A 22,727-nucleotide genomic window follows, 5' to 3' on the forward strand; every position below is an offset into this window, starting at 1 on the left:
TGGGACCCTATGGGAGGCAGGGAACATAATGTAATACATTAAGGAAATAATTGGTGGTGTCCATCCAGAGACATGGGACACCTATGAGAAGCAGGGTGTGCAGGGGAAAAATTGTGTAAATGTATTCATTAATTGTTTGTCCATCAAGAGTCATAGAATCCCTATATGAGGCAGGTGGTGAAGGGAAACATTAATTAATTAATGTATTGTTGGTGCCCCCCTAGGATCCATGAGCACACAATGGAGAGTGTGGTAATCAGGAAAAAAATGAATATTGGAACTAAATATTTGCTGGTGCCCCGCAAGGGCTCATGGGGACTCTATAGGAGGTAGGGGAAGGCAGGCAAAACATTCAGTACATTAAATAAATAATTGCTGGTGCACCCACAGGTCCCATGGCAACTCTACGGGTAAGAGGGAACAAGTACAATTTGAATAAAGCAATATAAAAAAATCCCAATGTATTACAATCAGCCATAAGGGCAAATAAAAATATCAGGAAAAAAAGAAAACTGAACAAAATACCATAAGCCTCTTTTAGCAATATTCCTAGAAAAATGGCTTTTAAAAGTGGAAGAAAGGGATTGCAACATACACTGGCTGTGATGTAATGGTGGTAGGTAGCTTATTCTCAAAATGGCCTCTGAAGGACCACAAAATACATACCTTACTGGCTCCACAAGATGATGGTCACCACATGGCCAGCAAAGAAGGAGGCACTGAGAACTAAGACAAAATGGCATCCTATGGCAAACATTCACATTGGCTACACAAAATGGCCACTGATCCATAGCCAACAACAGAGGAGGCATGAAGAACAGAGAAACATATTGCAGCCTATAGCAAACACACACACACACTAGCTACACACAATTTCCATTGTTGCATAGTCAGCAAAGAAAGAGTTATAGAGAACAAAGAACACAGTTGCCCTCTTCTGCCTGGAGCACCTTAGGACACAAGAATGAGTGTATCATTATAGGGGAAAGAAAGACTGTGAAAATATTATTTATTTCTCCAATGTGACTATGCCCATACATATACAACTGTCCTTTACTTACCACCATTAAATCAGCCATGCAAAAAACAAAAATTACATTAAAAAATTCCCCAACCACAAAAATCATCCATGTCACAAACACAGACTCACAAAGCAATATGGGCTAGAGCATGGGGAAAAAGGTGGTAGCTTAAAGCAAAGGAATATATCTGGCTACTTAGGCCTAGACTCCAGGATCCAACCCAAACCTAGTCACCAACATGCACATGCAGAGAAAACATAACCTATATATTGAATTTTATCCAAGGTCATCCACAACTTCCTCAAAGTTTTTATAAACATATAGCACATAAGCAGTGAGAATGTGAAACATTCCTAAAAAATACGTCTTAGGCCTAGATCAGTGCACACTAGGCCACAAACAGTTAATATCGAAGTAAAATTATAAATAATTCAGTGCAAAATTCACTAAAAGCACACGACAATGGAGAAAAAGTATATTCTATCCAAAACCTGCACCATGCATACATTGTACAACTATTTAATCTTCATAAAATTGAATCTCATGTAGGCCCCTACCCTCCAACAATTATACACAATTTAAAAAAACAGAAAGATCAAAAGTAATGGTGCATCACCTCCCACAAAAAATAAACGTTTTCCAAACTGCTGCATTAAACTTACTTGATTTTTCCCAAACATGTAAGGATTCCTAGTATGTGGATGAATAAATCAGAGATTGCAGATCTGGAAAATTACTGATTTCTGAACAATGAATGTATAAAACATTAAGGTGTTCCATGTAAGTGGTATAGTTTTTGTTGGTTTCACATGTTTTACTTAATCTTGCGTTCCTGAAGAGTGCCCCCTATTTCCAGGATGCTGTATTTCTGTATTTTGTTGTGCAGTATATTTCTTGTACAGTGCATTCAATGAACTGAGCCGCGTTCAGGCATTTTTAACAGGCCACCATTGAGAGCTTTAGAGCAAAGGCTGAAGGCTGTGTCAATTTCTCACAGGGCCTGTCAGTGGGTCAAAAAGGGTATGTAACTGTTACCACTGATTTTTTAGCACGCAGTACCGTTACCACGGATCCATTACCACGCAGGATTCATTACCACGGATACCTTTACCACACATTTTTTTACAACGCAGGTACTATTACAACGCATACCATTACATCGTAAGTTTAGGTAAGTTTAAAGGTAAGTATTGGGGTAGGGTTTTGGGGTACAGGGGTATTTTTAGGTTTTAGGGCTGGGTTTGGGTTTTGGGGTACAAGGGTATTTTTAGGTTTTAGGGCTGGGTTTGGGTTTTGGGGTACAGGGGTATTTTTAGGTTTTAGGGCTGGGTTTGGTTTTTGGGGTACAGGGGTATTTTTAGGTTTTAGGGCTGGGTTTGGGTTTTGGGGTACAGGGGTATTTTTAGGTTTTAGGGCTGGGTTTGGGTTTTGGGGTACAGGGGTATTTTTAGGTTTTAGGGCTGGGTTTGGGTTTTGGGGTACAGGGGTATTTTTAGGTTTTAGGGCTGGGTTTGGGTTTTGGGGTACAGGGGTATTTTTAGGTTTTAGGGCCGGGTTTGGGTTTTGGGGTACAGGGGTATTTTTAGGTTTTGAGGTTGGGTTTGGGTTTTGGGGTACAGGGGTATTTTTAGGTTTTAGGGCTGGGTTTGGGTTTTGGGGTACAGGGGTATTTTTAGGTTTTAGGGCTGGGTTTGGGTTTTGGGGTACAGGGGTATTTTTAGGTTTTAGGGCTGGGTATGGGTTTTGGGGTACAGGGGTATTTTTAATATATATTTTTAAAAATTACAATTAAAAATAATTTCATTACTATAATTATTTAATGATTAAATAATGAATAATTAAATGAAATATTTGAAAAATAATTATTTAAAATATAATAATGAATTAAATTAAATATTACCAAAATATTTTAAAAATATATATATATACTTACCTATACTTACGTTGTAATGGTATGCGTTGTAATAGTATGCGCGTTGTAGTGTATTTCGTTGTAAGGGTATCCGTTGTAACATGACCTGCGTTGTAAAAAATCCGTGGTAATGGTATGCGTGCTAAAAGTACGCGTGGTAACGTCATATATCCGTCAAAAAGGTGTTCAGAGAACTTGGCCATCCAACCCCTGGCCTCTGCTGAACAATAAAAGCAAAGGTCACTTATTTAATTTGCAATTGTGATTCTGTGCCACTGTGTGTGAAGGAGGTACACAGTTGCCAAAATGTTGAGAAGGCAATTGTAAAGGAAAATACACTGCTTACAGGTGAGTCAGTGCATTGTGTTTGGGGTTTGTAAAGTGAAGTTCGCTGATTTTACTGAACAAGTGGCTACCTATGTCATTATCATATGAAATCTCTACTATTGATGCCATAACACTTTTGCAAGTGCTTTATCAACCTTCCTGCTATCTCAAATTTGCTTGAAAATGCTCCATTTATCCACTCATTTTTCAAGATTTTCTCCGTGGGGTGAGGGAAACTCCCCCGAACTACCTGTAGGTTGTTTAGGCGCGCTCGCTCGCCTCAGTGCAGTACCACGATAACTTTACACCTCACCACTTTCAAATGTCACCAGCCGCCACTGCTTGCCCCTTCCTGCACCCTCTGTCTATCTACCCCCACCTGCAACCTCTATGTTGCTCTTGGTCTCTCCCATCCTCCTCGATGTTTATTTCACATTCTCCTGCCCCCGTGCTGCTTTGGCTTATGTTGCCTATAGCTTCTCACCCTCTCTCATGTTGCTTTGGCTTCGCCCCTTCATTCAACTCCCCTGGATATAAATTTTAAAAAATGCTGTGCTAATTTTATTTTCATTTTAGTTACTGATCCAACTCAGATCGGTAACTAAAACGTAAACAAAACTGCATGCATCATTTTGTTGGCATGCTTATGCATGGTGCTTGCAAAATGACATGGTGCTGGTGTAAAAGGATTTTTCAAAGTTTTTAACTTTTGCTACTCTGCAATTGGGAATGGTTTGCAGTGTTGCTAAATTATTTTGGCAAATCCAATATATTACAAAGGCAAGACCCATTGGTAATACTTGTTAAGGATTCCTGTTATTTAATTTAGATGACTCTTCCAGACTGTGACTTTAGGATCATCTCTCAGTGTTGAGTAATGGATGTTTTTGCGCCAGAATAATACTTGTGCATTTAATGACTTGGAATAACTTTTGCAAACCAACTTTGCACTCATTTTGTGAGCATTGTTTGCCCATTTCATCTAAGATAAACATAACTTAATATCAGAATTAATATTAGGTCCTTTATTCTGAAAGACAGAGGGCACTCTAAGGAATGTTGATGTGAAATCTCAAATGTGTGATTCAATAAGAGTAGAGAATTGCTTTCTTTTCTCCCCTGAGGCGGAAGCCGGGGGCCCTCTTTGCTATACAGGCCCGGACTGGCGCTTCTGGGCACTGGGCAATCCCCCGGTCGGCTGGAGGGTTTTGGGGGCCGTTTTTTCCGAAAAGGGGGCCGGTTTTGTGTCTGGGGGCCGGTTTTGCCCCCGCGGCGGCACAGCGTGTGGTCACTCAGTCTCACACAGGCTTTGTTGAAATCGGCAGGGCCGGCCGGCAACCCGGCACGCTCTCGCGTATAATTTGCATTGCAGGCAGCAGGCCTGCACGAACGGCCCCAACACCCCCCCCCCGCCCCTCGTGCACTCACTAACTAAGACGGGTCCGTTAGCCGCCTAGTAACATAAACAAACAAATACAGAATAGAGGAGGAGGGGGGAGGTGCCTGTGCACAGCGCGCAGAATTATGCCTGCCCCCTCCCTCCTCTGCCACGTCTGCGCGCGGCGCGCCTCACTAGGGTGCGGCTGGTGTAATTTCTCCTCCTCCCGCATGCGCAATGGCAATTTAGTGCGCGTGACTGACGAGAGGAGCGAGCAGCCTGCAGCCAGTCGGTGCGCACACGTCCCGCCAGGGCAGCCCATAAATTAATTTTATTCTAGTGGACTGCCTGGCTACTAGCCCTGCGCCGCCTAGGCCTAGCCCGACCCCCCTGTGTCGCCCACCGTCCGACCGTGACCTCACTGACCGTCCACTCCGACCCCAGCAGCAGTGGCACAGCAGACACTGGACAGCAGGGCCGCCGGCGCCGCCTGAGTGAGGTGAGTGACGACGATGATCATGACGCTTTGACGCAGTTTTAATTTATTTTCTGCCCGCCCAGCGCAGCCCCCCGAGAAAGTAAAGAAGCAAGCAGCTTGCTTCTCCAGCGCTAACTTGACCAGGCAGGCCCTGGTGGCAGTGGACGATGGAGGTGGACAGGACAGAATCACAGGACTTGTTTGTTGCATGCAGGCAGGCCTGGTTGTATGGTATGTCGGCCCCCTCAATTATGCACTTACCATTTCAGGTCTGTTGGGAGCGAGTTCCAGAGGGGACAGTGGTTGCTTTAGAAAATGACTGAGTCACCCTATTGGGCTCTGAATATATTGATTTGTAGTCTTAAGTTTTCAGGACTTCTTATCAGTTTGCTCCCTTGAGGTGTCGCATGGCCAAATTGGCTCTTTCAATCAAGCCAACTTACCATAAGGGCCCAAAAATATTTATTTACCTATACACTAAACATCACCTAAGGAGACCACTTAAGAACACCGAATCTGAAAGAGAAAAAACATGACAATTAGTTTGGAGTAAATGAGAGTTGTGGTCCAAACAAATTTTGTCATCCCGAAAAAAGCATTGATTCAGTTCTAAATAAGACAATTAAATGCACAGATGCTGACGATTTTATGATGCCAGTAGATAAACACTGGCCATCTCTCCAGGATGGTGCGTGTGACGCCAACAACTCGTCGTCCGGGGTCGGGTCGTCTCTTCCGACAGTGCACCCAGGGGGAGAGGCGGAGAGGGGGGGTGGTGGGAGGGGGTGCGGAGATCGGGGGCGAGGCGAGTCCAGCTTTAAATGCTTGTTTGTAGCGAAAGCCCTAGTCGGAGTCTACACGGTTCCCTTTCTGTGGAATAATGGTGGTCGTCCATATGTCAGGATGTGGCGTAATGGCTTGAGTTGGGGAACCAGGTTCGAGTCTCAGTGTCGGCTGGACATTCTAGGCAAATCATTTAACCCGGCTTACCAAAAATGAACGTGTCTTGGTGTAATGTAACAAGTGCGCATGTAAAGCGCTCCCACACCTTCGGGTCGAGTTGGTGCCAGATACAACTGCAGAAACAGTACAACTGTACCTAAAGTTTCCCGTGAGCACAGACAGGATTACTCTTCAAGCGACCGCAGACTCGCAGTACCTTTTGATTTGTTATTTGACTTGGCTGTCAGAAAATTAATTTGCCTCGGTGCATTATCTTATTTTGACCAATCATAACTTTTTACACAAATCCTTTAATACCGATTCTAAACACTGTAAATTACCTGTGTTATTGTTACCCAGTCGGCCTCGATGGAATTCGAGCTCGTGACCTGCAGCTCACTGGGTACATCAGCAGCGAAATGTCATGTTGCTATGAAACCAAACAGGTCATGCCCTCTGAGGGTGGTATTGTTTCCCCTCTTCTAATGCTGACAGGTGCTGTCCCTTTCCTCGTGCTACTTTAATAGCTTCTGCTGTGGATGACCCCTCAGTTGATTTACTTTTACAAATTCCAGAGTTAAGAGTAAAACTGCTTTTTCAGTCAAAAATAAGGGAGGGGAACGGATTCATATGGCAAATAATGAAAGTGTTCATTTAAATATAAAAGTTGTAACAAAAAGAATGGAAAATGTCAACTGAAAGTAATCCAGTAAAGCAAACTATTTGACTGAAGCGTTGGTACATACTTTATCTAGAGAGGTCGTCATCATTACTGGAACCTAGAACCACAGTAGCTTCCCCTTAATGGAACTCCGGGAACTATTTTGTACTAGTTAATAAATAAAGCCCAGGCCAGGAAGGTGTCCTGACTGAACAAGGCCCGCTTATATTTCAACGAAAAACACACCTTTGTTTCAGGTCCGTTATAGGGCACTTATTCAATTGAGAGGGTAGAAGAAACAAGGTAGAGTGGGGATACGTTTAAAAAAGCCTTGATGCGACCAGTGTTGACTACATCATATGACAGAAATAGTACCTCAATCACGGTATGAGCAAGGGATGGCCACCGTAGGGACACTAATCAAACCTAAATAATCTCTACTTGGTCCGTGTGCCACAGAAAGAAGAGGAAGGGACGAGTTAGCAAAGAAGGACAATGATACCAACCAATGGTTCCAAGCCCATTATTGAACACAAGAGCCTAACAAGGGAGAGGGCATTCACTGACACATGCTATCACATGTTCACGCCGGCAAGACCTAAACAAGCATTTACAATGCAATGGTCTCGTCCTTGTTAAAGTTAGAGCTATTGGCATTGCTCATGACATTATTTTTGTTTTTAAAACATAGAAATAAATGGCATTGTCATTTCCAATGCCAATAGCTTAATCTCTCGCAAATGCGAGACCTATTGCATTTGCACTCACACACACACACAGAGCCACATGCACTCACACACAGAGCCACACACACCCACACACAGAGCCACACGCACCCACACACACAGAGACAGAGCCAGAGCCACACACACACACAGAGCCCCCTACCTCTCTCTATCTCTTTCCATCCCTCTCCCCATCTTTCTCTCATTCCACTCCTTCCTCTCTCTCATTCTCTTCCTCTGTTTCTCCCTCTACTTCTCTCTCTCCATTGCTCTTTCTTTTTCGCACCTCCTCTTTCGCCCTCCTTCTCCCTCCCACTCTTTCTTTCTCTTGCCCTCTCTCTCTCGCTGCGCTCGCTCGCTACGCGCCGGACGGGGGCTGGCTCGCTACGCGCCAGACGGGGGCTGGTCTGGCAAAATTTGCCAGGGCTGCTTTCAGTTCCCAGTCCGGCCCTGTTGCTATTCCTGTTGCCCACGGGCAGTTAATAAATCGATTTGCTGGAATCATTTTAAAAACTTTGTAAATATTTTAACCTGCTCATTTTTACTGGCACTCACCCCTGGCCCCTCGTTGGGAGAATTACATCGCACCGAGGCCCCTCGCAGCCGCTTCGTGACCGGGACAGCCGAATCAGGGGCTGACGCCGGAAGGCTAGGAGAGGGGACGCCATCTTGGGGGGAGGAATAGGGTAGCGGTCCAGCAGTAGGACGCTTCCCGCCCGCCCAGTTTACTTAGCGACGTCTTGGCATGGTAGCTTAGAATTGCTTTCTTTTCTCCCCTGAGGCGGAAGCCGGGGGCCCTCTTTGCTATCCCTGTTGCCCACGGGCAGTTAATAAATCGATTTGCTGGAATCATTTTAAAAACTTTGTAAATATTTTAACCTGCTCATTTTTACTGGCACTCACCCCTGGCCCCGCGTTGGGAGAATTACATCGCACCGAGGCCACTCGCAGCCGCTTCATGACCGGGACAGCCGAATCAGGTGCTGACGCCGGAAGGCTAGGAGGGGGGACGCCATCTTGGGGGGAGGAATAGGGTAGCGGTCCAGCAGTAGGACGCTTCACGCCCTCCTCTATTGAGGATAAAAGATGACGCTTTCCCGACCACGCAGCAGGCGCGCCGGCGGTGCGCTGAAGGCGTGCCCCGTCTGCGCCCGTCTGCGCCCGTCCGCGTCTGGACTGGGTCTAGGGCTACCCCCCTGTGTTGCAGCCATCAGAACCCAGGTATTATAGTGCAAAAACCCTTCACAGTATGAGGCTCCTAGGACCTAGTTGCTGTTCGAACTCCTATCATGCCCTGGAGCTACCAGTGTCTTGTCCAAGGTGCAAAAGGATCCTTAAACCAACGCAGCCCTAGGAAGCGAAGCAGGACTATCGTATGCTATTGTTGAACTGTAGATCTCTCCCGAAACATAAAACAGAACTTGCTCTTCTGTTTGAAGAACGCATGCCAGATGCAGTCTTTCTTACAGAGACATGGCTTATGACGAACTCTGACCCCAATATAGTGGCAGCTCTTCCCCCAGGATTTCAATTTATGTGGCAGGATCGCCTCGAGGGGAGAGGAGGAGGCCTAGCCATCATATATAAAGAACATTATCACTGTCGAGTCATCCCTGAACTAATTCCAAACTATGAGAGCTTAGCTTTCAGTCTGGAATTTTCCCCTAATAACTGCTTTTCTGGTACTGTTGTATACCGCCCCCCTGGCCCCTCTAAACAGTTTCACAGCCACCTTCCAACGGTCCTAGCAGAGAGAGCCAGAATTGCTTCTAATTTTACTTTGCTAGGGGACCTTAATTTTCATTTTGATGACGCTCTGGACTACACTGCTATGTAACTTATAGACGACTTAGCGGCAATACAGCTAGTCCAGCGAGTTAAGGCTCCCACCCATATCAAAGGCCACTTGCTGGACCCAGTGTTTAGTAACTGTACAGAGATCGTGGTGGGATTGCCAATTCCCCTCCCTTGGACCGACCATCTATTGGTGCCTCTTACTTGGACTATTTCTGAGGTAGCATCCCCTAGATCCATTGAAAGGAGGGCTAGAAGCTGGGCCAAACTACCAGTCGAGCTATGGACCAGTAGACTTAAGATGGGCCAGCCCTCCTACAACGAGGACCAATGTGTAGCCTACCAGGAATTCGAAGACTGGATTGCACAGTCTATCGATGTCACGCTACCCCTTAGCAAAATTACAGTAAAACGTTCGCATAAAACCACCCCCTGGTACTCTGAGTTCCTTAGGGACAAGAACGCCAATGTAGGAAGATGGAAAGACGTTGGCGTTTAGGCTACGCACTGGACAATAAGGCCCAATATAGAGAGGTAATTAAAATGTATAAAGCTGAGGTCAAATCTGCGCAATCTATATACTTTGCTGACAAAATTATGCAAGCTAAGTCCAAGCCTAAGGAGATCTTCCAAATAGTGAAGAAGTTGACTAAACTCCCCTCTTCTACCATACACTTGGATAGATCCATAGCCCATTGCAACAATTTAGCAGAATTTTTTTCACAGAAAGTCACCCAAATCTATTCTTCCTTCCCCTCTATAGCACCTCAGACCATAGCCCAGGACCAGACCAATTGGGAGGATACGCCATCCTACTCCCCTATCATGTTAAACCACTTCCTGCCATTAGATCTTGGATCTTTAGCTTCCATAGCTAGCAAAGTAAAATCTGGATCCCCATGTGATCCAGCACCCCCAGAAATCAATATGATGGCACCTCAGGGTATTTTGCCGACCATTTTGAACCTTCTAAATGCCTCCATCACTTCTTGTTGTGTGCCGCTTGCCTGGAAGCGGGCCATGGTGCGTGCTTTGCTAAAAAAAACGACTCTGGACCCCGGTGACTTCAGTAGTTATCACCCTATTTCCCTGCTCCCTTGGGTAAGTAAAGTTCTCGAGAGGCACATCAATGTCCATCTGATGCATTTCCTCGAGAACAACCAACTTCTAGATGCTACCCAGACGGGCTTTAGGCCCAGGCACGGGACGGAGACTGCCCTACTAGCAGTCACCGAGGCAGCCAGAAAGATCTTGGATCAGGGTGGGTCAGTGTCAGTGATCCTCCTTGATCTAAGTGCGGCATTCAACATGGTCAGCCATGACATCTTGATGGAACTCCTGTTGAGTGTTGCAATAGTTGGCGGAGCATGGCTATGGTTCAAATCCTTTTTGAATGATAGGTCTTTTCAAATCTTTGATGGGGACTTGGTATCTTCAAGCAGGCCCCTGAAGTGTGGAGTCCCGCAGGGTTCCTCTTTAGGCCCTGCGCTTTTTAACATCTACATGAGACCACTGGCTGAGGTTGTCCGTCCATTTGGCATTAAGATCATATCCTACACGGACGACACCCAGCTAGTGGTCTCCTTGGCACAGGAGCCGGGCTTACCATCCCCAGGTGATCTGACAAAATGCCTAGAGGAGGTGAAGGGATGGATGAAGTCCTCTCTTCTAAAGCTGAATGGGGAAAAAACGGAGTTGATGCTCCTGGGTCCCACTAACTCCATCTCTGTCAACCCCTTGTGGCCCTCCTGTCTTGGTTCCCCTCCAACACCCATGGACAACATAAAATGCCTTGGGGTCTGGTTGGACAAGTCCCTTTCCTTTAACACTCAGGCCACCAAACCTGCGGCCACTTGCTTTGGCCTCCTAAGGATGCTGAAGAAAGTTCTTCCCCTTCTTCCGATGGAGGCCAAGCAGGTGGCCATTCAGGGTTTGATTCAGTCCCGCTTGGACTCTAACAATGTTCTCTATCTTGGCACCCCAGAATATACGCTGCGCAAGCTTCAGATTGTGCAAAATTGTGCGGCTCGCACTGTGTTCCAGCTGCCGTGCAGGCTGTCAGGCAAACCTCGTCTGCACAGCCTACACTGGCTCCCTGTGCGACAAAGAATCGCCTTTAAGGCGCTATGTATATTCCACCAAGCTTTCTGGGACACGGGTCCGGCCATCACTCGGGACCTGGCAATACAGTACCAACCTGGCAGAATCCTTCGTTCTAGCCAGGCATGTAATGCCACAGTCCCCAGAATAAAAAAGGCAAGAGCCGGCGGCAGGATGTTCAGTTACAACTTCGCCAAGCTGTGGAATTCACTCCCATTTCAACTTAGATCTAACACAAACCTTTCCACATTTCGCAAACATCCGAAGACTTTTCTGTTTAATACTCCTCTTTAGACTCTTTTTTTCTCTGTCTTTTTTTTCTTAAGCAATTTTATAGCGCTTGGACGCCCCAGGGCAGCAACCATGCTTTATAAGTTGACATTTCATTTCATTCATTCATTTTATAATGAAAAGAAAAGGCCTGGAAATATTGCATTTTTAGCTGCAGTAACATTTCTGCAAATAATGGATGTGAAACTTCTGAGACTGGGAATTTTAACTAAAACAATGTGGAGTGTTGAAAATTATCATCTAATGATTAAGTAAAAAAAACTAGAAAAAAAACTCAAATTAAAAAATTCAAACTAAAATAGATTGTTTACCTCAAGGAATCTATGTGCTCAACTTGACAGACCCTGACAAATGTTGTAATGTGGGTAATGGTAGGATCATGTCTACATATCTTATTAGGATGTATTTAAATCATTGTACTGTCCTGGAGTAAGACCAAAGCTTCATGTGAACAGACCTAAAATAGTGGCAAACAACTGGCAATATGCAATGATTAGAAAACCGCAAGTTCAGGAAGATTTACGACAGCTTTGGCACCCTAGACCCGGCCATGCCCACCACCATCGCACACACAAACCATGATTTGCTGGACCCTTCTCATGGCAGAGGAATTGCTCAAGAGTATGAAGAGCATCCACTCAGGGGTCCAGACGGACCCATGTACCACATCTTCCACAGTGCAGCTGCTGCCATAGCCACCTAGCTGCCGAACCATCATCTGCTCCATTGAAATTGCCACCTTCCTTGATTACTGTAAATACACCAAGATCAACCCAATGCTGAACAAGCCATCCTCAGGCCCGTCGGACATCAAGAACTTCAGACCGATCTCCCTCCTCTCCTTCCCTGCCAGGGTCATAAAGAAGGTCGTCAATGCCAAAATCTCAGAGTGTATTGAAACAAATCATGACCTGGAATCCTCTCCTTCTGAAGAAACCACAGAACAAAGCCTGCCCCCCTTGCTGCCACAGACGACACCCGGTCTCTCCTCTCCCAGGGCAAGACAGTAGCCCTCATCCTATTAGACCTATCGGCCACCTTCAACGAAATCTCCCACCACACCCTAAACAACAGACTCCACGATGTTGGGATCCGTGACAAGGCGACTCCTTCCTCACCGGCCGGACCCAGCAAGTCAGACTACCACCGTTCCTTGCATAACCCAGTTCCTCTGTGATCCCCACCCAATTTAAAGTTTACATGACCATCGCAGCCATCGTCAGAAGCCACAGATTCAGCATTGTCTCCTATGCCGACGGCGCCCAGCTGATCCTCTCCCTCACCAATGAACCCTTGACCGCCAGTACCAACTTCCACAATGGAATGAATGCTGTTGCTACATGGAAAAAAGACAGCTGCCTCAAGCTCAACTCAGACAAGACTGAACTTCTCATCCTGGGACCCACAACTTCAGCCTGGGATGACTCCTGGTGGACAGTCACGCTGGGCACTCCCCCCACCCCAACGGACCATGCATGAAACCTAGGACTCATACTGGGCTCTTCACTCATAATGAACCGCCAAATCAATGCAGTTTCCACAGACTGTTTCCCACACTCTCCACCTGCTTCGAAAGACATTCAGATGGATTCCCTCAGAATCCAGAAAGATGGTCACCCTCACATTCATCACCAGCAGACTCGACTACGGCAACGTACTCTTTGTTGGCACACCCAGAAACAGCTCAAGACATTACATTACAGAACATTCAAAATGCTGCTGCCTGACACTTCCTTGACATCCCCTGCTACAGCCACATCTTTCAACACCTCTGACAGCTCCACTGGCTTCCAGTCAACAAAAGATTTGCCTTCAAGCTCTTCACTCCTGACTTACAACGCCCTTTACGACGAAGGGCCAGTGTACCTGAACCACTGCCTCACGTTCCATATACCTACCAGACAACTCTGAGCCTCCCAACTTGCCTTGATCCCCAGGATTCAAAAGACAAGAACTGAAGGAAAATCGTTCTCCTACCTTTCCACCAAGACTTGGAACACCCTGCCTCTATACCTCAGGCAATCAGTGTCACTGACCTAATTCAGGATGGACCTCAAGACCTGGCTCTTTGAATGATCCTCCACAGAGTCTGTCTAGCAGCCCCCCTCCCCAAGCTCCATGAGACCCTTACGGGTGAGTAGTCGCACTTTACAAGACACTGATTGATTGAAAAAATGTATTTTGTCAGAACAATTGATTGACAGATTGAAGAACAAATTAATAGCATGCAACAAGGTAATATGAACCATTGGGAAAAAATAAGACATTTCATTGGATTTGATGTCATAATCTAGAGTTGTATTGCCACTTATTGTCTTTGTAGAGTGGCAGTTATTATTACCTCAGTTTCAATCTTCATGCATATGTTTGCTGTCTATATGCAACTGTGGATTTAAAGCTTTGAAAACCACAGTAAAGTATTTAAACAAAGCTACTGATTGCTACCACTCACTTACATGTGTTTCAGCCACATCTTAATTCTGAGGCCCCTGAAGAATGTAAATTGGGCACAAACAGTGTTTATGGCCAATTTTTTACTCTGAGTTGGGCCATTGTTTTACTCACCTATTTTTCTTGAAGTGAAGATCCTGAGATGCAGTTCTTTATTCTGGAAAAAGTATGTAGTACTACTATTTCTGCAAGTTATTTCTCATTAGCACCTGCAGAACTCAAAATAGGGAGATAACAGCATAAGAGGGGAAAGCCAAAGAATATGGCATTGATATTTTTCTTGACAGAGTTTTACCTAGTGGTAACCCAGTATAGTTGACCACTAGCATTAATTATTTAGATTATAACTGTATTGGTTGGTACCTGTTTAATTACTTAGATATACATATTACATGTATGATTTTGTTTTAATTATCCCTCCAAGGAACCAAGAATAAATTGCTGAATTTGGTATCCATTTATTTTTTGTATATGTATTTTTTTATATTAATGTTGATATTTGAAAACATACACAGTATGACACAACTCACCCAAACCCACCATAGTCCCACAATGTCTTTGTATAGAAAATGCAAGATCATGTTAATTTTGTCACTTCACATTGCCCGTGTGCAGAATGTCCAGTATACATTCATTCCCAGCCAGGGACCCGATGAGATTTACCCTTCTTCCATCTCTGATGAAAACCAATTTCAGACGGGGCGTGGCCGGATCGGCGACAGAAATGGCCGATTGGAGCTGAAGCTCCGTGTCGATCCTGCATGCCACAGCAAACAAAGGCATGTGAACATCCTTCAATCCCCTCAAAAAAGGGAAATCCAGCACCCGAACATCAGATTCGGCAGCGCAGCCTGAAAATGCGGAGTGAAAGGGGCTACCGGGCCCAGAATTGATCGCTGCGCACTCGAGACTCGAGACCCGAGAACCAAGATGGCGCCTACAGTTTGTTAGCCGAGAAGAACGGGGCCGAGAACGGCGGAGTCTCGCTGATTGGCTTCTGAGGTCCTCCCAAATCTTGGCGTACATGGCTGGAGTGATGCCCCGACAGAGCCTGGCAGAGGTCGCCTGCCTGAGCCCCCCCCCTTGCATCTGCAATATTATACACGGTACCGGTGCTGGGGGTGGCAACGGGGACTCGGGTATCGACAGTAGCAGGATGCGTTGTTGAGCTGGAGGAGACCTCTAGTGAGGCTGCAGCCCAGTGGCGGTGACAAAGATTCCGGCGCGGCCCCTGACAATCACCCACAGGGCTCACACAGACACCGACGCCCAGGCGCAATCCAAGCACAGAAGCGGTCCCCCCCCTGAGTCAAAAGGGAGAGTGCAGAGGCTCCTACCGACAGGGTGCGAGATGTTGCTGAAGAATATTTGCACTGAGATCTCCCCTGAAGCCCCTTGTGAATAACAGCTTAGCCTGGATGTGAAGGAAGCCTAGGATATACAGGCAGTGACTCATACGGTGTGAAGAAGACTGCTCCCCCATGATGGCGGTAGACTTCTTTGCTGCCTGAAAGCCAGTGCCTGTGGAAACACCCAGTCAGGGAGACCACACGCAGCCAGGCGGCTGAGGAGTACCGGCATTATCGACCCTGTGAGTGTAATCCCACCTGAAATTGGTGGGGGAGGGATGAAGCACACAGCAGGTAAATCGGGAGCCCTGGATCAGGCTGGAACCCATCTGAATGAGTCACATTCCCAGAGGGAGCACACTCTCCCCTCTTGATACAGGTCATATACCTCAGGGTACTCTCAACAGCTCCAGTCTATATGCATTTCTTGATAAAAATGTGATGGACAGGGGACAGTGAGAAGCTCGCACGTAACTTCCACAAAGAATACTCAGACTGACTAATTCCCCCGATGCCAGATGGGAAGAGTGCATAAAGTCCCTAAACAGAAACAACTAAGCTTTGAAACTCTTCCAAAGATGAGCACTTGACAATCCCCCACAATGGCCTCTGAGGACTCCACTGGCGCTACTGGAGGGTTCGCACCCACCAGATAATTCAGCTTTGTTACATGAACTGCGCTCGGGGTTCAAGGCGTTCAACACTAGATTCGATGCGCTAGACCGGCGCCTGGCTGGAGTGGGTGAACGGATCGATCGCCTCAACACTAGGCTGGACACTGTGGAGGGCCGCACATCAGACCCGGAGGACGGAGCAGCTCAAACTACCAAACATGTTGACCTATTGGAATGAATATTAAAGTCTGTCGAAGCTAAGAACGAGGATTTGGTAGCAAGAAGCCAATGCAACAACTTGTACATCATGGGACTTCCTGAGTTAATCAACACAGGAAAGCTGGACCGCTTCGTAGAACAGTTACTTATGGACCTGTTTGGAATGGAACATTTTTCAAACACCTTTACTGTAGAACGGGCCCACAGAACACTTGGCCCCCGCCCTAATCTGGGCCTACTGCCAAGACCAATTATGGCACGCCTGCTCAATTTTAAGGACAGGGATACAATACTTCGATTGCCCAGGGAAGCTGGGGCTCTTACATGGCAGGGCTCCACCATTTCCTTCTACCTAGACTTCATGGCCCTGGTGCAAGAGGCCAGGTGCAAGAGGTCCGGAAACTGAGTCTTCGATTTTGCATGGTTTACCCGGCTCGACTCAGAATTGATGTGAACAGCACAGTAAAAATATTCGATAACCCCGACGAGGTTCAAAGCTTCTGCAAGCACAACATGGGAACCAGAGGTGTGGGCGCCGGATCTTCTCCGGGGGGGGGGGGGGGGCGGGGGGGCCTCTCAGGAAGCCTTGCCGGGATGACTGCGGACTTATTTACAATGAGCTAGAAACTACACCCAAGAAGACGAACAGACATACTGTAGCGCTCCATTGCCAGTTAACCCTACGCTGTAACAACATTGGGCATATATACTGGGATACATTATGAATGCTAAATTACGTAAATAGACTCTTGTTGCAGAGGGGTAAACGCAAATTCATTGCTGGGGTGTGTAGGGTCCCACGTGGCATTGCCACCCCTGCTGTGGGAACACAATGACGCTGATCTGGGGGGAAGGGCCTTGTTGTCACTGCGTGCAACAACAGTTGTGGGACGGACTCGGGATATCACTTGGTGGACAGCCACTGAGTGATGGTGGGGGAGGAGAGTAGAATTGTTTGGTTACACATTGAATGCAGGTTCGCAATTGTACATGTTATTTAGTTATATTGTATTACAGATGCAGACACAGCATACACTTATGGAATTCCAGTTATGGCTCACAAGGTAGAAATGTGGAGCAGCGCCAACCTGACCCTATTGACCTGGAACATCTGTTGTCTGAACAGCCCTAAGAAATGCATGCTAGTATTTCAATACACATGTCAATACACAGTAGATATAGCATACCATCAAGAAACGCATTTTTCACCACTTCTCTCATCGAAATTTGCATCCACATGGATTACCCACCGCTATTCCTTAAGCTATAGTTCATAGGCTCTGGGAGTAGCCATGTTAATTAGTCAAAAAGTGCTGTTCACGCACATTGACACGATATCTGACTTGGAAGGGCAGTATTTGTTAGTGACAGGAACAATAGAAGGCCATAAGATCGTTCTAGTCAACGTGTACTCCCCAAACACAGATGATGGCGCCTTCTTTGAATGACTGCAGTCACTTATAGATGGACAGACCATGTAGTGCTGGGAGGAGATTTGAACATCCTGCTAGATCCATTATGGGACAGCACGGCTAAGACCCCTACAACTAAGCCTCAAGCCCATAAGGTCCTTTAAGGCATATGTTAGGAATATTACTTAGTGGACGTATGGTGATATTTCAATCCATATGATAGGGAATACACCAAGTCAATTGTGGCCGATTGTGGTTTTCAGAATCAATGGAGGATTCCCTCTGTGGCGTTGAAAGACCAAGTCTTCAAGGACGAACTATGCACAGCAATAGTGGACTATTTCACCAACAATGACGGATCCGTTATGACACAGACGGTTTTATGGGAGGCATTGAGGGCATACATGAGGGTTCTATGTATTTCTACACACACAGGAGTGCTGAGGGACTTACAGAGGCAACTAACCAGACTAGAAGACAAATTACATTTACTTGATACATGAAACATGAAGGGGAACGATCGAGACAATGCAGAATACTTGCACCGCAGAACAACACTATTGGCCGAATACACAGAGGACGCTAGCAGAGAAGCGTAATATATAGGAAAATACACCGCAGCTCATAGGTATGGTGAGGGAGTGCGACCTGGCTGCACTCTATCGAGGCTGCTCAAGCCACGCTACACCCAAAACTAAATTACCAAATTACTCGATGAGGACGACCGGATCATAGCTGAGAACAACATGGGCATACAGTACTGGCATAGTACACAGACTTATACTCTACAAAGTCCATAGCAGACCTGTCTGACATCAAGAAATATTTGGATGAGATTGCCATGGTTTGGCTACCGGACGCACACAGGGAGTTCTTGAGCGAACCATACTCAGTAGGGGAAATAGAACAAGCCATCAAAGTGATGGATGGCTCCAAAGCTTTTGGTCTAGACAGATTCCTTGGGGTATTTTATAAAGCCTAAAAACACTCCAAGCTCCACACCTTTTGTAAGTCTATGCTGTAGCATTGGAATCTGGTACTCTTCCTCCCTTATTCATGGAAGCAGTACTGGTATTACTTCCCAAGCCTGGTAAGGATCCCGAGAAGTGCTGCTCATTTCGCCCACTATCACTCTTAGATTACGACTACAAAATCCAGTTCCAAAATGATGGCAACCAGATTATTGGTCTTAATGGAGCGAATCATAGCTCAGGCGCAGTCCGGCTTTGTGCGCCACAGGTTCACTGTGCTCAATCTTCTGACATTCTTTTCAGTGGTCAAAAGAATTGACCCCGTCATACCCACAGTCACTGCCTTTTTAATTGCAGAAAAGGCTTTTGACTCCGTGAAGTGGCCCTTTCTACATACCATACTCTCCAAGATGGGCATGCCAAAGAATTTCACAGACTTAGTGAAACCACTTTACGCCGATCCATCGGCATGTATCCGTTATAATGGCACAGTTACGGAATCATTCAAAGTATCCAGAGGCACCCAACAGGGATGCTCATTAACCTCTTTACTTTTTATAATAGCAATGGACCCCCTTATATGCTTTTTTCAGAAAGATCAGTTGCATAGAGGGCATCAATTCAAAAGAGGGACTTAGCAGATCCCACTCCAATAAATGCAATACTGCCTATGTGGATCCCACGAGACCCCTAGACATTCAACCATTATCTACTACATGCTGGGCATAGAAGAAATTGCTCATGAGTACATGAGGGACAAAATTATACTCTCCAGCACTACCTCTCTCCATGAACCCCTGGATCCCCCCACTGTAGAAGTTGGAACCAAGACACTCTTTCGCGATTAGGACTAGAAACTATAGGGTAGTTGTTACCTCATGGAGGAAGCACCCAAAGATGTCATTTGACGCCATTAATAATTTAACTGAGAATAGAGCTAGCACGCTAGCATACAATACAATACAAAGATACTTTTTTTGGTTTTACATATGTTAAAAACCATAAAAGCAACATTACAACAAGGGCATTGAAAAGTTTAAAAAGATAAGTAGCATTATCTTTACCTCATTTTATGTACAATCCATTTCATTTGCAGAGATGTATAAACTTTATCAATAAAATACAGAATTAGTACCACAATTAAACAAGCATTTACAATGCAACGGTTTCGCCTTTGCCAAAGTTAGAGCTATTGGCATTGTAAATGACAAATTGTTTATTTATGTGTTGGTTTTGAAAACAGATAAATGGCATTGTCATTTACAATGTCAATAGCTTAATCTTTTGCAAACGCGAGACCTATTGCATTTGCACCCACACACACACACAGCCACACGCACACATAGAGCCCCCCACACAGACACACAGCCCCACACACACACACAGCCCTACACACACACACAGCCACACACACAGCCACACACACAGCCCCACACACAACACAGCCCCACACACAACACAGGCCCCCACACACAACACAGGCCCCCACACACCCTAGCCCATGGGTCTCCAGCTGTTATCTCAGGAGCTTCTGGTAGCTTGCCAACACATTTTTAAGCTCTCCAGAGTGAAGCTCAGCCCAGAACATCAATCAGGGTGTTTATGCACTATAAAGAAGATAGCACTGTTCATCTAAAGAACGTTAGAGTGGTAGCCAGCCAAACCGAGGGAAGACTCATGCTAAGACACAAGCACACACTGTGTTGGACGCAGGGCCTTCAGTATGACCGTATTTAACCACTGTAAAACTAGTAAAGTCACAAGGAGATTGAAAATGGTGTAGGCCACACTCAATCAGTCTTACTGTGTGACTAGGAAAGATGGGGCCCAGCAGTAGCCTGGGCTGGAGCCACCTAAGTGTGGGCTGGCAGGAGCAAGAGACAAAGTGTGTGAGTTGGGTCCATGATCAGTGTATGAGCTGATGCGAGCAGGGGCTGTATGCAGAGCAGAGATCCACTTCCAAGCCTCGCTGTGCATGAATGTTTGTCTGTGTATACATGTGTGCATGCATGTGCGCACACTTATGTGTGTGTCTGTTTGCATGCATACTTGGCATTGTGTTTCTCCTTGATCTAGAGTGCCACTCTGTGGTAGCTATGCCTGTTGTAAAGAGCTACCAAAATAATGTGTTGCTTCTCATCCTACGGTTCATCTCTGTCAACATCATGTCCATTCCTGGCATCATAGTGTCCCATACATAATAATTATCATCCTTAACATATTGTGATCCTCCTTGGTCTTGTTGTGTGTACTTTGAGTCATTCCTCACATATTGCGAGCATGCCTGACTTAATTTTGGGCACCCCTGACATAATGGTGGCTGCACCATCATAATAATGGGCAGGCGTGCTGTGAGCACCCTGCCCGGTACGATGTAAGCCTTGGCACAGTGTTTGCCTCTGATATAATGGTGAGAATTTTTGGCGTATTATTGCCATCCTTGGCATTATAGTGAGTATCCACTGCATGTGCATTTAAAGCCTGGATCTTTGAAGCAAATTCGGACAATGTGACGTATTTGTACACGCGCGATACATAGTGACAACTGACAAGGTATTCACTAAACAAGATAAAACTGGTATTTATTTTAAAAGCAGAAATTATGTTTCTTTCGGAATATACATTCGGAAAATGTAGTTTATTATTCCAAAATGGCAAAGTTATTTGATAGTTATTTTTTATTTTCAGAAACGGACGTGCTGATAAAGACAAAATGGTCTGCATTTCCAAAGCATATTTAAAGCTGAGAGTTGAATGGTAATTCAAACTGAGTTGGGGAGATTTACTGCTGGGCGTGTGCTGCCTCAGGTCTTTTTTTTTTTCATTAATCATGTAGAGGCATTGCACATTGATAACGTATTTCCTTCTGCTTGTAACTCAAACAGAAGCCTTTGGGTGGTTACTAGTATACTGTTTACCAATATGGTCATTATTTCACAGTGATAGCAATGAGCCCATGAAGATTTTTCTTGAGCAGGAGCAGCATTCATTATAGAAAAGCTTAGAGCCCTTCCCTAGTCTGCCAGAATCCAATGAGTCAGGAATTATAATGCCCTGCACACCTATGCTGGACCTGACAAGACAGAAGCCCCGCAGGTCTGCCCTACAGGCAATAAGCACCCCACAAGCACTTCTCTACATTACAGAGATCAGCTGTCACGTAACTATATAGATTCAAATGCTCCAGTCATACACTCGTATTCACTACACTCTCATTTTACGTGGATCACATATCGGGAATATACAAGCACAGTCTCGTAATTCAAGAACGTTCCACATCATTCCTCGCCAAGATGCATTGCTGGGCGGGGTGTACCACATGTACAGGACGGCTCTGGTGCGGCGCGGCCTCGGAGCGGGGCCTACGGTGCGGTGTGCTTCAGTACGCTCCTGGCGTACGACTCGTACCTGTGCAGCTTGGGGCAGCCGCCTGGCAATTGGGTCCGTAGTATGGGCCGTACGGGGCAGACACTAGGCAACACAATTCCAGGCAGTACGAGACGTACGGAAGCCAAGTAATGCAGTACGTCTCCATGCAGCTCAACTTGCGGTGCGGAAGGGCACGCTTCAGGCATACGTACCGTACTGCTTCGGGCGGTTATCATTGCGAGTCTCCTAAAACTTGTGGGAGGAAAGCTGCGTGCCTGGGCTAAGTCCGTGGCATTGCACAGAAATAAAACAAGTTGTCGTTTGTACACTGAAAGCACAGCGCGCCCTGTAGGGATTCGGGGGCGTGTTTTTGCCCTCTCCCCTTCCCATTGGGTGGAAGGTAAAATTCCAGCCAATGGGAAGAGGAGAGGGCGGGACTTAAAAAAAGACCCAGAAACGCCCCCGAATCGCGTCAAGGCGGGCCCTGAACTCAGTGACGCTCCTCTCCTCCAATGGCTGGCCAGCATTTACGAGGCCAGCCAATGGAGAAGAGGGGCGTGTTCAGGCCTCCATACTATTAACAAAAGATTTCGGCTCCGCCCACCCACTGCTTACGCAGTGGGACGGTAGCCGAAACCTAAAAAATGTGCTATGAATGTAAACTTTGCTTTCTTTACACCACAAAGGTTTATTATTGTGCCTAGGGGTAGCA

This window comes from Lissotriton vulgaris, chromosome 10 (genome assembly GCF_964263255.1).
Source record: "Lissotriton vulgaris chromosome 10, aLisVul1.2, whole genome shotgun sequence".
Classification (NCBI taxonomy): Eukaryota; Metazoa; Chordata; class Amphibia; order Caudata; family Salamandridae; genus Lissotriton; species Lissotriton vulgaris.